The following is a 14,905-nucleotide window of genomic DNA, read 5'->3' as shown; positions in this document are numbered from 1 at the left end:
CGTACATAATGCACTGTTGTGGGCTTCACAAGCTCAGTAACAGTGTATAGTAACTGTAAATTTAGTTAAGAAATTATTACTGTCACTAACATAGTTTTTTAAGTTTTATTGTAAGTACTAACATTTTATGAGTCATGAGCTCGAAATAAACGATAATTTAATTTAATTTTTAAATTCTAACAATAAAGAAGAAGAAAAATAAGGAGAAGAGAGAAGAATAGATTAGTTAAGAAAATTGCAATATTCCAAGAAGTCATAAACTATAAACATAAACATATGACTTATTGACACATTTTCTCCCGTGGAGAATGTTATCGGTACATTCCTGAAGGAAGGATTTTTGTCTGATTCTGAAATTTCAAGTCACCAAGCGCGACTTGCTTAAATTTTTATACCTATAGGTAAGTAGCGTTGATATGAGTTGTGTACTTACCTATATTCAAATTTTCGTTATGGCTTATATTGTAAAAGTAATAATATTCATAGGTTCTAGGTATTTGCTGGCTGGTTATGTATATTAAATAAGTAAAACAGCGAAGAGAGGTAACGAACGTGACTGTAGTGACACGACGCGCGGAAAAAGCGGCTACAGTGTGATGCGGCACGGAACTAGTATAATCATCAAATGTATTTTATCGATTATCTTTCTACCTAAATATCATCATCATCATATCAGCCGAACGACGTCCACTGCTGGACATAGGCCTCCCCCAGGGATTTCCACAACGACTGGTCTTGCGCCGCTCTCATCCATCGGCTCCCTGCGACCTTAACCAGATCGTCGGACCATCTTGTCGTGGGTCTTTTCCTGCTGCGTTTTTCGGTTCGCGGTTGCCACTCAAGAACCTTTCTGCCCCATCGGCCATCGGTTCTGCGAGCAATGTGGCCCGCCCACTGCAACTTAAGGCGGTTCCCTGAGCCAGAAGGCGAAAAATCCCCTTATATGATCATGTTTTTCTAAGAGGCGTTGATATTCGTAGACGTGGAAAAAATATATGTAGTTCTTGACTATATTATCTTTAACAACACAGCTTCAGATACACGAATTATGACACTTCGCTCGATACAATTAATTCCCAAAGTAACCTCTAACTCGGACTTTTAATCCAACTTTCCTCGGTTATTTATTATGTGATACTATAAACAAAAAAAGAAGAAAAAACAATCCTAACTTAAATAGTAATTTCATAGCTTTCGAATTTCGATATTGTAAGGTAACGTTTTTAAATAAAATAAAAATCGACAAAATTCGATCAAAATTGACACTTGGCGCGCATGATCTTTCTCGTTCTTTCTTGCGAAATGTGACAGTGATAGCGGCAAACCGATGGAACGGCCTTAAGTCTGGCAATTCTCTGAGCTATATCGGCAACTTTGGTTCTCCCGCGGAACCTAACCCAAATATATGTAATTATATATATATTTTTAAACGCAATATACATTAAATAGACTTCAGAATCGTACTAGATTAATCTAATTTTCAATTGTAGTAGGTAGATGTAAATAATGAATACCTCTTCAAAACAATTTAGTAAACGTAGCATTACAGTATAAATGGGTCTAAAGACATCCTCATTTTGGCGCTACATAACTAGGTTGTTCTCGCAGCCGAATGCCAGCGGAATGTTTTATTAAAAAGCGAAATGAAATTACGGCTGGCGTTTGGAGCTCTCGTACTGTGGCATGCCAGGATTGGTCACTTGTTTCACGTTGTACGGAATTTTAGATTATTCACTGATAGCGTATTTATTCGGTTTTGTAGCAAAAAGCGCCTACGGACAGAAGAACTCGCCTAGCGGGTCTCTCTCTCTGGTAGTGAATATGTTAATTTATAATCTAGGCTCAGTGCACTAAATAAACAATGCGTAAAGTAGCAAATGCAAATGCGATAGAATATTTTAGTTGACATGTGGCAGTTTAGTATTTAGGGCCTGTTTCACAATGTCCAAGTAAAGTATTTGATAGCTAATTGACAAATAAATTAACTGCCTGATAAAACTACCTTCAGCTGTAAAGGTAAGTATTTACCAGTTAAGCTTATTTGAAGATTGTGAAACGCCAAAGATGACTTTATTCGTCAGATAAGTGGCAAGTAGCTTATTTAGGACTTTACTTGTTGTGAACTACAATAGTTCACAACCTGGCTCCATTTATAACATAACAATTCATACACAACAACAATAACAATATACAAAACTGTGCATGCTCTGTTATAAAGTTGAAAGCGTTAAGTATTTAGGGATATTAGTCGACCAACGCCTAACATGGCACTTGCAAATAGAGCTGCTCATGAGCCGTGTCAGGAAGCTTATATGGGTCTTTAAAAATGTAAGACATATCGCTACTTCACAACTTCTTAAACAAATATATTTAACCTTAGTTCAATCAATAATTAGTTACTGCATACCGGTATGGGGAGGCGCTACTAAAACCAAATTTTTAGAGCTCGAAAGAGCCCAGAGATCATTATTAAAAGTTATGCATTTTAAACCATTTAGATTTCCAACTGTAGACCTATTTAAGCTTTCTGATGTACTAACTGTAAGAAAACTCTACATATTATTTGCAACCTTAAAAATACACAAATCTAAACCATATACACCTACCACACGAAATCCAAGGAGAAACGGTAACATAATTCCAACCACTTCAATAAATACCACATACGCTAGTAGACAATTTGTCTATAAATCCGGCAAATTATACAATGATACATAAGCACTTAAATATATATCACTTACCATTCTATGAATGTAAAAAAATTATAACAGACTGGCTTAAATGTAAGAGTTATTATGATACAGAAAACTTAATTCACAATGTTTTAGGAACCTGAACACACACACACACACACACACACACGCACACTCATATGGACTTGCAAGTCCATCTTCTCATTAGGTTAAATTAAGCTATAAGTAATTACTTTTGTTATTCTCTGATATTGTGTTCATTTTTATTTATTTAAATTTATATTTATATTTTAAAACCGTTTATTACCAATTTTAAGGAAGAGCGGTGCCTCTTAACACAGGTATTTTCTTACTTAAAAAGAGGCACCAACACTTACCTGTATAAGTAATTCTTAAACGAAATAAACAATTTTTCATTTTCATTTTTTCAATTTTTCATTTTTTTCACTTGGACATTGTGAAACAGGCCCTTAATATAATAGGTTGCAGTTTGCTGTGCAAGTGTTCATAATGCTTTAGTAAATGTCAAACTTCCAGATATAAACATTATACTTACTTTACTCTTTGACATAAACATTGATTTTCACATTTCCTGCAGCAATACAGTCAGCAGCAATGCTGAAGCAGTGATGCTTGTGCAGCATTATGTAATGTCAAATTTATAATATCAGTATTATGATGAAATTAACATTACTTTCATTTTCATTTCATGTTAAAATTAATGTTGGTCTGAATAATTGTCATTTATTGCATTACAGCAATGCAGTCGCTAATAATAATCCACAGCAACGCTGCAGATGTAATGCTGGTGCAGTCTGAATTTGAATGTTATGTAAAGGCTAGAAACATCTTTTTATTTTATTTAAAAGTAATCCGCCACATGCTTCATCATTGCACAAACGCAGGTAATCCGCATAAGCATCGTCATGAGTTCATGACCTTTTTCTACAAACTCAAGCATAAACTCATTTTAAAATGGTGCTGATACTGGCCGCTTCAACGAGTAAAGAAATTAAGCTGTCAGTGTCAGTACTGCCAAGTAAGTACTACGATTTTCTAAACCAGCTACTTACTAATTCACGATTCAACCTTTGAAAAGATCCATACCACTGTTAGTAACTAAACAAATCTTACGTGTTTGTGGTGTGTTCTGTGTACTTGTACTATATTAATATAAATTTTCTCAACAAGAAGATAGCAAAGGTCAGCAGAGTCAGCAACGGTAAGTCCAAACCATTTTTATCTGGGCCAGTATACTCATGGCATGGTATTATTCATAAAAGTTTGCCAAAAATTACAAACCGTTGAAAATCTATTATGCCTACCTACCTATCCGTCATTTGGACATTTCTGTTTGTTACAAACAGACAACATTTAACAGAGGTTTGTAAGAGGTTGCTAAGTTTTATAAATAAGGGGGTTAGTCACTCCATCGTTATTTTGATAAGATAAGATAATAATTATTGAATAAATAGCGATAGCGTTTGTATCGGCTTTTTGCCATGCCAGAATGGCTCATTCGGCAACATAATAAAAGGAATTGGCAGAGGCACTAGTTTTTATGAAAGTGACTACCATCTCACCTAACCTACCTTCCAACCGAAAGGGGAAAACAGGGCTTATTGGGATCCTATTCGGTTTCTTAACGATGTTTTCCTTCTCCGAAAAGAGACCGGTAAATATCAAATAGTACCTATTTCAGACATAAGTTGAAACGGTGGTGGCCGAGCGGATCTGACGTCCCAGTTTTGACCCGAAGGTCGCGGGTTCGGTAATCCGGTCGCAAATCCTGGTTCATACCAATGAGGTTATCTGGACTTAGGTGAACGCATTGGTGAAGGAAAACATATTGAATAAAACATTTAATCATCACTTAAAATTCCATCTTACAGTGAAACGCGAGGAAGCAACTCAAAATTTTCATCATAGTACTTTGCCACTCTAGAGGATAAAATGCAGCTTTCGTATCTGTTTTTGGTGTATAAAGAGGGCTTTTCCGAGTTGTTCTGGTGACAATATATTTATTCGTCCCTGCCACTAAACATTGACTCTTAAGAGGAAAGGGGCGGCCGTAGTCCCCATTTTCCTCTCTGGAAATTATGGAAAATATTTTTACATAATTTGGTGTATATTAACCATAGCTATGCCCCTACGTTTGATTTTTTGATTACTGTAAAAATAAGGAGCGAAAAACAAATTTCATACAACTTTTAAATGCTCCTAACTCTTATAATAATTAAAAATGAGACAAAATCTAACGCAGGGGCATAGCTCTGGTTGATATACAACAAAGTGTGTCAAAATATTTCCAATAATGTTAATATACAGAGAGGAAAATGAGGACTTTGTTTGTATGAAAAGGCGATTTCGCGCGGGTCCTCAACTTTCGTCTTAACTAGCAATTATTATTAAATTTTAATACAAAAACGATTTTCGAAATTGAACAACGCTGGTATGTCTACTCAGACTCCGCAATGGCTGCTTCCTTTTACGACTAGATAGTGAATTAATAACCGGGTGGCCGGTTAATTAAGACTGACTCCAGCCGGATAGGGCTCCACTTGGCCCCCGCGGACATTACTGATAAAACAATTTACTTATACTCGTACTGAAACTGGAGGCCAATTTAAACTTACGTTTTGACCTTAAAATTATATCTAAATAATGGTCATTTTGGTCTCATTGTCGCTCGCGCTAATGCCGCTAATACATGTACTGACAAGACAAGTATGAGCAAATGACATCATTTAGATATCATTTTGTTGTCAAAGTGTACGCAGTTTTTTTTAAATTTTGAGTAAGTGTTTGGTTTCGTTAAAATTAAATCAGATTTTAATCTATAAACATCTTATTTTCAGCTTTATCCACTTTCATAAAGCATATCTTCAGTTTGCGATAAAAATGTGTTTTTAAATTATTTGGTTTTCTAACTTAGTTTTAATAATTACGCTTAGATATTTGGCTTGTTTATTTATTTATTGGATTTTTCTGCAAACTGCCTTCACAGCCATAATCACTATTACCATAGAGTAGCTTATATTAGAGCGGTACTGTCAAAGTAAATTTTGTAACCACAGTAAATTCACTGCCATCTATCGACACACTTTAAAACTAAAAATGAAAATTATGTATTTAAATATGGATAAATGATTTTTTTTATTTGCTTAATTATTTTTATGATTTTTGACCCATGTTCTTTCACTGATATGCGTTAAAATTATAAATAACAAACGAAACCGTCAACGCCCTCTATACGAGAGTAGGCCAAAACTAGTGGCGCCCTCTGATCGAGAATCAAATTTTCGTGATTTTCGAGGCACGTTTTTTCCTTAGACTGTATCCATCTATTACGGAGTTATATCTATCTTTGCTATTACTTACCGAATAGAGAGAATACCACCTCATAGACTGTTCAAAGTGCAGGTACCCAGAACCGAGCAAACTCGAAAATAATATTTTGTTTATTACCTTGGCTCGTTCCACAGCTCAAAAGTTTGACAGGTTAGAGAAATATTAATGTTTTGAGCTGATAATTATGCTCAAGAATTCGTAATAAGCAGAGTTATTTATATTAAAAGAGGCGTAGTCTAAGAAAAGTTCATGCTTCGAATTTGACAGCTGAAATAGATGTCGTTGTACGGCTCCGTAGTCCATAGGTGTGTTATGCAGTAGTATACAAACATATGATGCCGTAAAGCGACATCAAATTTAAATGGCGATTTTTTTAGGGTTCCGTGCCCAAAGGGTAAAAACGGGACCCTATTACTAAGACTCCGCTGCGCTGTCCGTCTGTCCGTCTGTCTGTCACCAGGCTGTATCTCATGAACCGTGATAGATAGACAGTTGACATTTTCACAGATGGTGTATTTCTGTTGCCGCTACAACAACAAATACTAAAAAGTACGGAACCCTTGGTGGGCGAGTCCGACTCGCACTTGTCCGGTTTTTATCTTCTATTCTATAATCTACTCTTTGGAAATAAGTATATCGATTTTAATGGTAATGAATGATATACGTAAGCATTTATTAAGTTGTGTTAAATAAGATAGATATTAGATACACACGGCTCGGACTTATTTCTCCTTTACTATAGACATTTCCTTACTCGTATAATAACGATGTTTCACCTCCTTCTTGGTACCCTGATTTCTCGGAAGCTTAATTTTAATATAATTTAAATAAAGGGTGCAAGGTGGAACGCTGACCTGGCGGCCGCGGGCTAGTCTAAAGATCAGTTGCGTTGAACTACGCAAATTGATTTTATCGTCTCATGTCGGAGAGCACCTGAATTTGATTAATTTTACCAAAGATAGATATAACTCCGTAATAGATGGATACAGTCTAAGGAAAAAATGTGCCTCGAAAAATCACGAAAATTTGATTTTCGATCAGATGGCGCCACTAGTTTTGGCCTACTCTCGCATAGAGGGCGTTGACGGTTTCGTTTGTTATTTATAATTTTAACGCATATCCGTTGAAGAACATGGGTCAAAATCATATAAAAAAATAATGCAAATAAAAAAATCATTTATCCATATTTAAATACATTTGAACGTATTTTTATAAATCTTCATTTTTAGTTTTAAAGTATGTCGATAGATGGCAGTGAATTTACAGTGGTTATAAAATTTGCTATGACAGTACCGCTCTATCTTATTATATCCTCTTTGATTTTACCAAGTACCTACTACTACTTGTGTTTATTATTATTTATTTATCTATAATTTATAATGAAGGCACTGACATTCTAAAATAGGTATGTAGATGGGTTGATCTTTATTTTGTTATCACCAGAGTTCGTTAACATTTGATGGATTAAGTAGATTAGATAGCGCAATTTCATCGTATGTTCTAAAAAAAAATCTTTCATACGAGTAAGTTATGAAAACGTATAATATTTTCGTAAACCAAGGAAACATTTAATTAATATTTTTTTTTGTACCAAATCGAAATTTCGTATTTATTCCATTCCATCCCAGAACGAGGAGCTCTTCAAGCCAGCCAAATTTAATTCAAATGTAATAAAAAAAAAATAGACAACCTAATAAAAATCGGTCCAGAGCAAAGGTCTATTTTATACCGCTAAAAAAATTAGATACTTGCGTGCACTTTTTGTAAGTGAGGGATACCGATATCTACGAAATAAAGACTTTGTGAGTTAAAATAAAAGTATAACAGTTTAACATTTGAAAACAGCGAGCGAAAACCGCGTAAGGTTTATTTGCCGCCATTGTCGCTCGTTTAGATTCTGGTTTGGTATCTATCTATCTATCTAGATAGTAAGGAAAGAATGGTAAATATAATAATTTAGTTTACCTCAGTTGTTGATAAACAACTCGGGCGTGTACCTGTACTAGACTATATAATCTAAACTATAAAACTCCGTAGCCGTTGTATTTTTTACGATCCATTATCTAGTCTTAAATTTAAGGTGTGTTAATAACAATGGGAATGATGACACGTATTGAATTTTATAACAAAATCTAATTGAATAGATAGAAAATATGCAATTTATAAATTGGAGACTAAAAATGTTTATTAAAACAAACCGGAGGATACAAGAACGTATTGTTTTTAAAACCAGCAAAAGCCGGTAGCATAAACTGTAATTAAAAATATCAATCAAAGCGGTATCAAATTTCGTTTTTCCATTTAAATTAAAAACGATATTTCGGTTGATTGTCTAAAACTCTTAACCTCAATGGTCTAAAATTGGAAAAGTAACTTAGTTTTAAAGCAATAAAGTTTATATTTCAAAATACGATAGTGAGATGCGACATTGGGAAAGTAGTTGATTTCATCTGCTCGTATTTGTTTGGGTCTGGAATGCAAATGCCGAATTCATTAAAATGGTTGTGTACGTTCTTGAGTATTCTTCTTTTATCCTTGTGAAGTGGTTCTCTTCTAGGGGACTAACGTTTGAATTTAATTTAATTTCGCATAGATAAACTTCAGATTGTGTAGACAAAGCAAAATTTTTAAATTCATGATAAGATTGCGTTTAATTTCATGATAAGTTTTCTATAGAAATGGAAACATAGTGTGCGTCAAATATTAGCTGTTTAAATTTAAATTTCATCAATCAATTTGCTTCAACTTAATTGTAAAATTTGACAATCACGAATGATCTAGTTTTGTTTCATTTATGGGAAATTTAATTTCACCAGCTCGTAAAGGCTTTCTTAATTCTTCCAAAACTGATACGAAAATTGCATTTTATCCACAAGACTGGCAAATAAATTTGATGAAAATTTTGAGTTGTTTCATCATGTTTTAAACTTCACTTTTAAATGGTAATTTTGAACGATAAATATTCAATAGCCTTCATTTGGATTTCATATGTAATGTTTTACACTCGGTAGCAAAGTTAGTTAACCGTCGTGCCTTGAAACCCTCGCAACGCTCAAGATTCCACTTGTCGAACCACTCGCTATGCTCATGGTTCAATTTTGGAATATTTCCCTTGCTCGGGTGTCAATCAGGACTCAGGAGTTAAACAACAACAACTTTTACCCCTTGTAAAACAAAAAACTATTTTTTGTCACGTTATGCGACTATTATCGATTTTAAATCAGCATTATTTAATAAACGCAATTTCAGGGGAAACACACATGAGTCATCATCATCATCTGAGGCACTACAGCCGCCAGCAGTGGGCCTTAGCCTGGTCAAGAAAATCTGTCTACCCCTCTATCTATTTGTGGCTTTCCTTCTCCAACTTCTCACTCCTAAGGTCCTGATGGCCTAGTATACGCCGTCCAACCATATGAGCTTGGACTTGCCTTTACACTAATGAGTACTGTTCGGGTTATATGCTAGGGAACCTAGGACCAGCTGAGTTATCGAAGGGTTCATAAATACGGGAACAAGTACCTACCTCGAAATTAAATGCAAAGTTTATTAAATTTGTTTACCCATTCATCTAAAAAGGTAACTAGATTTAACAAAATCTGTCTTATAAACTGAAATACAATAAAAACTGAAATATAATAGGAATGACGACAAATGCTAGGCCATATGGCCTTGCCACTTTAAACGTAGAATGCTCAGAGCTTTGTCGGTTACCTTAGACTGAGAAACTGAAACAACTTTAGGCAGATAATATGGAGTAATACGCACACACGCCGGACACGTCGGGTGTCCCCACCGAAGCAATTCGTTGTGATTCTAATTCTAACCCGTCATTTAGAAATGTACGTAAATTGTGTCTGACTAATCAAACACATCTCTGGAAACAATATATAACGGATCAGTTGGAAACAATTTTCGACATCCGAACTGAAAAAAATTATCGTACAAAAGTACTAATTTGTACCGAAAACAAAGGGTGAACTTAAACTTTTGACAGGTACTGCACTTCACTTCACCCTACAGTATATCCCAGTAAAACAAAGTGTATTGAAGCACTGACTTCATCCACTTCGGCTTTTGAATGGTATTTTGAAATAGAACTGAATAGAAGCTCGAACAAGTCTCTACAAATGAGACCATTTGATTACCTATGATCCCGCCGCCGGCTAGCTGTTATAGCCATGTATTTACATACTATTACAAATCAGGGATTATTATCTCAACTTCACATCTCGCTTCACATTTCGTTGTAATATGAGCTTTATTCTGCTTATTGTAAAGTCGCTTATGCTACGATTTATTTAAGTGATTTAAGAGTTTCAAGAATTTTCGACGTTGAATATCCAGCTTGTTTACGTGTATTGTCTTCATGTCACTCATTTGCAAATGAATCTCTATTCGGACACTGCAGGCAATAAATTGTGGCAACTGTGCCGGGCAAATATATCGATGTCGGCTTTCATTGAGGTTTGTTTACTGCTTTTGTTGATGGAGTTGTGTTAGCAAGGAATAGGAGGCAGGAAACGGTATAGGTATACCCGATATAAGGCAAATGTTCCAGTGCTCGATATGCTCATGCCCTTAAAATTAAATTACGTAATTGACACGTAAACCGTAAAATTTGATTACCATGTATTCGATTACTTAACACTTAACACCCTGTTATTACCTCTATCCCCTAGCGGCCTATCATATAAAAAAAATATCAATGGAATTAAATTAGTTTTGTTATAAAATCGAACGAAACAAAACAAAAATAACTGTTCCATTAAATTCGAACGTCTACCTTAGTCAGCTTAGCGCCATCTTAGAAATCTGTAAGTTAATTTAAAAAAATAAAGTGATGCTAAATTGGTCTAAAAAAATTCAGATTGGAATTGTTTTTATACTCTAAGTAAACAAATAAAGCTTGACCATCAAATACTTGTTAGGTACTAGATATTTTGTTTGACATAACAATTTCATGGAAAAGAACTTTACAAAAGTAAATCCGCGGTAAATCCTGTGTTAAATAGTCCATAAGATAATTTTTGTAACGTACTTAATTTACATTAAATGAATCAATTGTTGTATTAAATAGCAGAAAGCGATTTTACCTAATACAAAAATGGCCATGTAGTAGCATATAATATAACAACGCAACATGCATAGCAGGATTAATAATTAAATTTATAAATTGTATAGGAAATATTTGGTATTGTACCTAATATAATATAATATTTGGTGTTGTACCTAAATGGTCGATCGATCGATTGAATTATAGCTCATACAGATGTAGTGTATAATTGTTTTCCATCGTATTTTCTCGGAAACGTTCGTATTTGTAATGCTAGTTCAGTCAATGTCAGTACTATTTGTACCGATACTGACTGAAATAGCAAGACACGTTCGTAAATTTCCGTGAAAATACGATGGAAAACAATTATGCACTACATCTGTACTGTCAAATGGGGTGATATAAGAATAAAATGGGATTATTGTGATAGTTTTAAAACGGTCACAAAATTTATCATCATCATCATCATCATCATGTCAGCCGATAGACGTCCACTGCTGGACATAGGCCTCCCCCAAGGCTCGCCACTCCGACCGATCCTGTGCCCCTCGCAACCACCGAATTCCCGCGACCTTCACCAGGTCGTCGCTCCATCTCGTTGGAGGCCCACCGGCAGTTCGTCTTCCGGTACGCGGACGCCACTCCAGAACCTTCCGGCCCCACCGGCCATCAGTTCTGCGAGCAATGTGCCCCGCCCACTGCCACTTAAGGTTTGCAATTCTGCGAGCTATGTCGGTGACCCTAGTTCTACTGCGGATATCATCATTTCTGACTCTATCACGCAGAGAAACCCCGAGCATAGCTCTCTCCATTGCCCTTTGCGTGTCCTTGAGCCTTCTTATGAGGCCCATCGTTAGCGCCCACGTCTCAGATCCGTATGTCATCACTGGCAACACACACTGGTCAAAGACTTTTGACTTAAGACACTGCGGCAATTTGGACGAAAAGATACTGTGGAGCTTCCTGAACGCTGCCCAAAATTTATATTATTCTTTATTTATTGGAACTGGTGTAACTATTTAGATTACTATGAATTAATATTTACCCAAAAGTCCTTATGATGTATTCTCTTTCTTGCTCATTAGACTATAATTTTTACGAATGTTCTGAGCAACCGTGAACCGGGCTGGCCCGAACGATTGAGTGAAATAGGTACCTCAGCCGATGGGATCGGATATAAGTATAAATTTAAAATAAAACAAAACGTGTATCCCGATTGTATCTGTGGGTGATTTAGAAACATTCGGGCTGGGACAAAAGCGTTTATTCCCGCCACCAAGCCGACCCGCCACATAAATAACGCAAACTACGACCCGAACACGGACTTATATTTCAATGTAACCTACAAACGGTTACAATTACAAATGACTGGAAGTTTGAAGGCCTTAAATGATGTGTTTGGCGATTTGTCGATTTCAAGCGCTGAACGGGCAAGAAGACGAGAATATCTATTCGACGAGTGCGCAAAGCGGTTTGGGTAATTGTGGTTCTTGGGTGGCCCTAATTGTGGGTCAGTGGGTTTGGTGTAATTTCAAATGTCATAATTCAAACTATTGGCTGTGTACATGTCTGAGTCGGCGACTCCAACTGTTAAAGTAGGGATGCTTTAACATCTGTCAAATAGTAGAAAAAAAATTACCTTCGAAAGATCCATGTACTTACAAAAAGTGTTAGTTTTCTCAATCAATTGCATAAGATGTCTAAAAAATAAAGTCTAAGAAAAAATCGTGGCCGAGCTGCACAGTGCCATACGTTGTGTTGTAGAAGATAGAGGCGCCCTGTGATCCGATTCGCCTCGGTCGACACTGATTTTTCAAACGTCAACTTTTGACAACTAGTTAACGCATGATGTTTGGAGCCATTCAGCACATTAGCTGTCGAATTCAACAGCTGTCGAGTATATGAATTATTATGAATATACGAATATGAATATGAAGCATCAATTTGTTTTAGATTGTACCTACACACCTAATGCGGTCAATGAATTTTGATCGTAATTGCACCATCAAATCGTAACATTCAGCATTTATTTCGAAAATAGTAAACTTTCATCATAAATAATTCTGCTGGAGACATCAAAACAAAGTTTTTTAGTAATTTATTGTAGCATTGTTTACATTTTTGATCATTTTCGTTCCAGCAGCAGCGCGCCGAGTTGTATTATTTTTTTCCAATTTTAATTAATTAATTCGCTAGGGATTATAACGAAAGGCAATCACTGCACGGCATCTGCATGGATCATTTTATAATTGCCGTAATTGGATGTTCGATCAAACCTCTCTTAAGCTTATGAATATGGGTTTCAAAATACACTCAAGACTAAGAGAACGGGTTACTTAGTGTGGATTTTTCTATACAAAATGACCGAATTTGATTGTTTTCTAAGTTTAATGGTTGATCTCCGATAACTATGAAGTATGAAGAATGAACAGATGAAGTTGATGCATCTGGTTTCTTAGTTTGCGATGTTTATATTTCCGTTGTAAATGAAACCAAATGTTATCAACAAGTTATACAAAAAAGTTAGTTAGTTGTTTTGAGCTATTGTTTGATGTTAACATAAAGCCGACAAAATACAAGTGGACTTTAGTTTTTAAAATTTAACGCAGCAGCGGACAATACGAGTAGATGTGAAGTCACACAATATGTGTATTAGATTTGTACTAGAAATAAACTGTTATAGGTATGATTTTTATGTAATCAAATCACTTTTTTTTTAGATTAAGTTGTTGTTGCAATACTAATGTAATGGCCCGTCCTTCTAGCCTAGTCGGTATAGTATAGTGACCCTGTCTAAGAACAAGGTGGTAAGGGCATTTATTAGCGTGTTTATGACTTATTCCTGAGTTATGGATGTTTTCTACGTAAGCATTTCAGAATCTATCTATATCTATCTATTGTATATATCGTCGTTTAGAACCCACAACAGATTCCTTATTAAGCTTACTGTCTAGATTGATTTGCGTTAGATTGTCCCATAATATTTATTTATATATTCATTTAATACCTACAATTTGGCCGCTTAGAAAACGGTTGACTGGCAGATAAACTACACTCTTTATAACATTAAGTTAGCATTTGCATGATAAGTTTTTTTGTGTGAAATAATGATTAAATAAATAGACAAAATGCAAAATGTTACGGTCATAGGCAGGCGATTGATTGCCTAAACCCAAATTCGTAATGCGGAGCAAGCACCGGGCGTGATTTTCGTTTGTCGCTGTAGCTAGCAGTTAGCAAAGGGCGCCCGCATATTCGAATCGAAAAGCTTTTACACCCGCTTCATAGGTACGGAACTCGATCCTTACAGAACTCGATTGCAGAGAAGTGCACACACAGAATTCTTTTGCAGACACTCTTTGCTATATGCACAAAGTTCGCGCGCGAGAAACTTCTGCATATGGAAAATGTTCAAGTTTTACCTGCAATTTTCTAAACAAACACCTTAGTTGCTTTGAACGGAGTTTAGCAGCAGCTGAGGTTGCATTCTTTAAGGAAGGTCCCACAAGGGAACCTACGCCAATGCTGAGCATACTTTTGTATAGTTTGCATCGAGTCTCCGAAATGAAAGGGGCCTTAAATTCATTTTTTCATTTACTTGTTTGTCTTTCCCGTACACAGAGGGCTGAAGGTAGAGAAGTGTCACTGGATTTTAAACGTCTACGCCAACTCTTCACTTATTTTTCCAAATCTAGTAACTACCCTCGAGGACCCAGCTCTCGCGACTCCACTCTGAACGTTCAGCTAAAGCTAGACCCATTTATTTTATTGGTGACGATGCACGATGTTACGCAATATTAATATA

Source organism: Cydia strobilella, chromosome 17, assembly GCF_947568885.1.
Source record: "Cydia strobilella chromosome 17, ilCydStro3.1, whole genome shotgun sequence".
NCBI classification, from domain to species: Eukaryota; Metazoa; Arthropoda; class Insecta; order Lepidoptera; family Tortricidae; genus Cydia; species Cydia strobilella.
Note: the sequence above shows the minus strand (reverse complement) of the source record.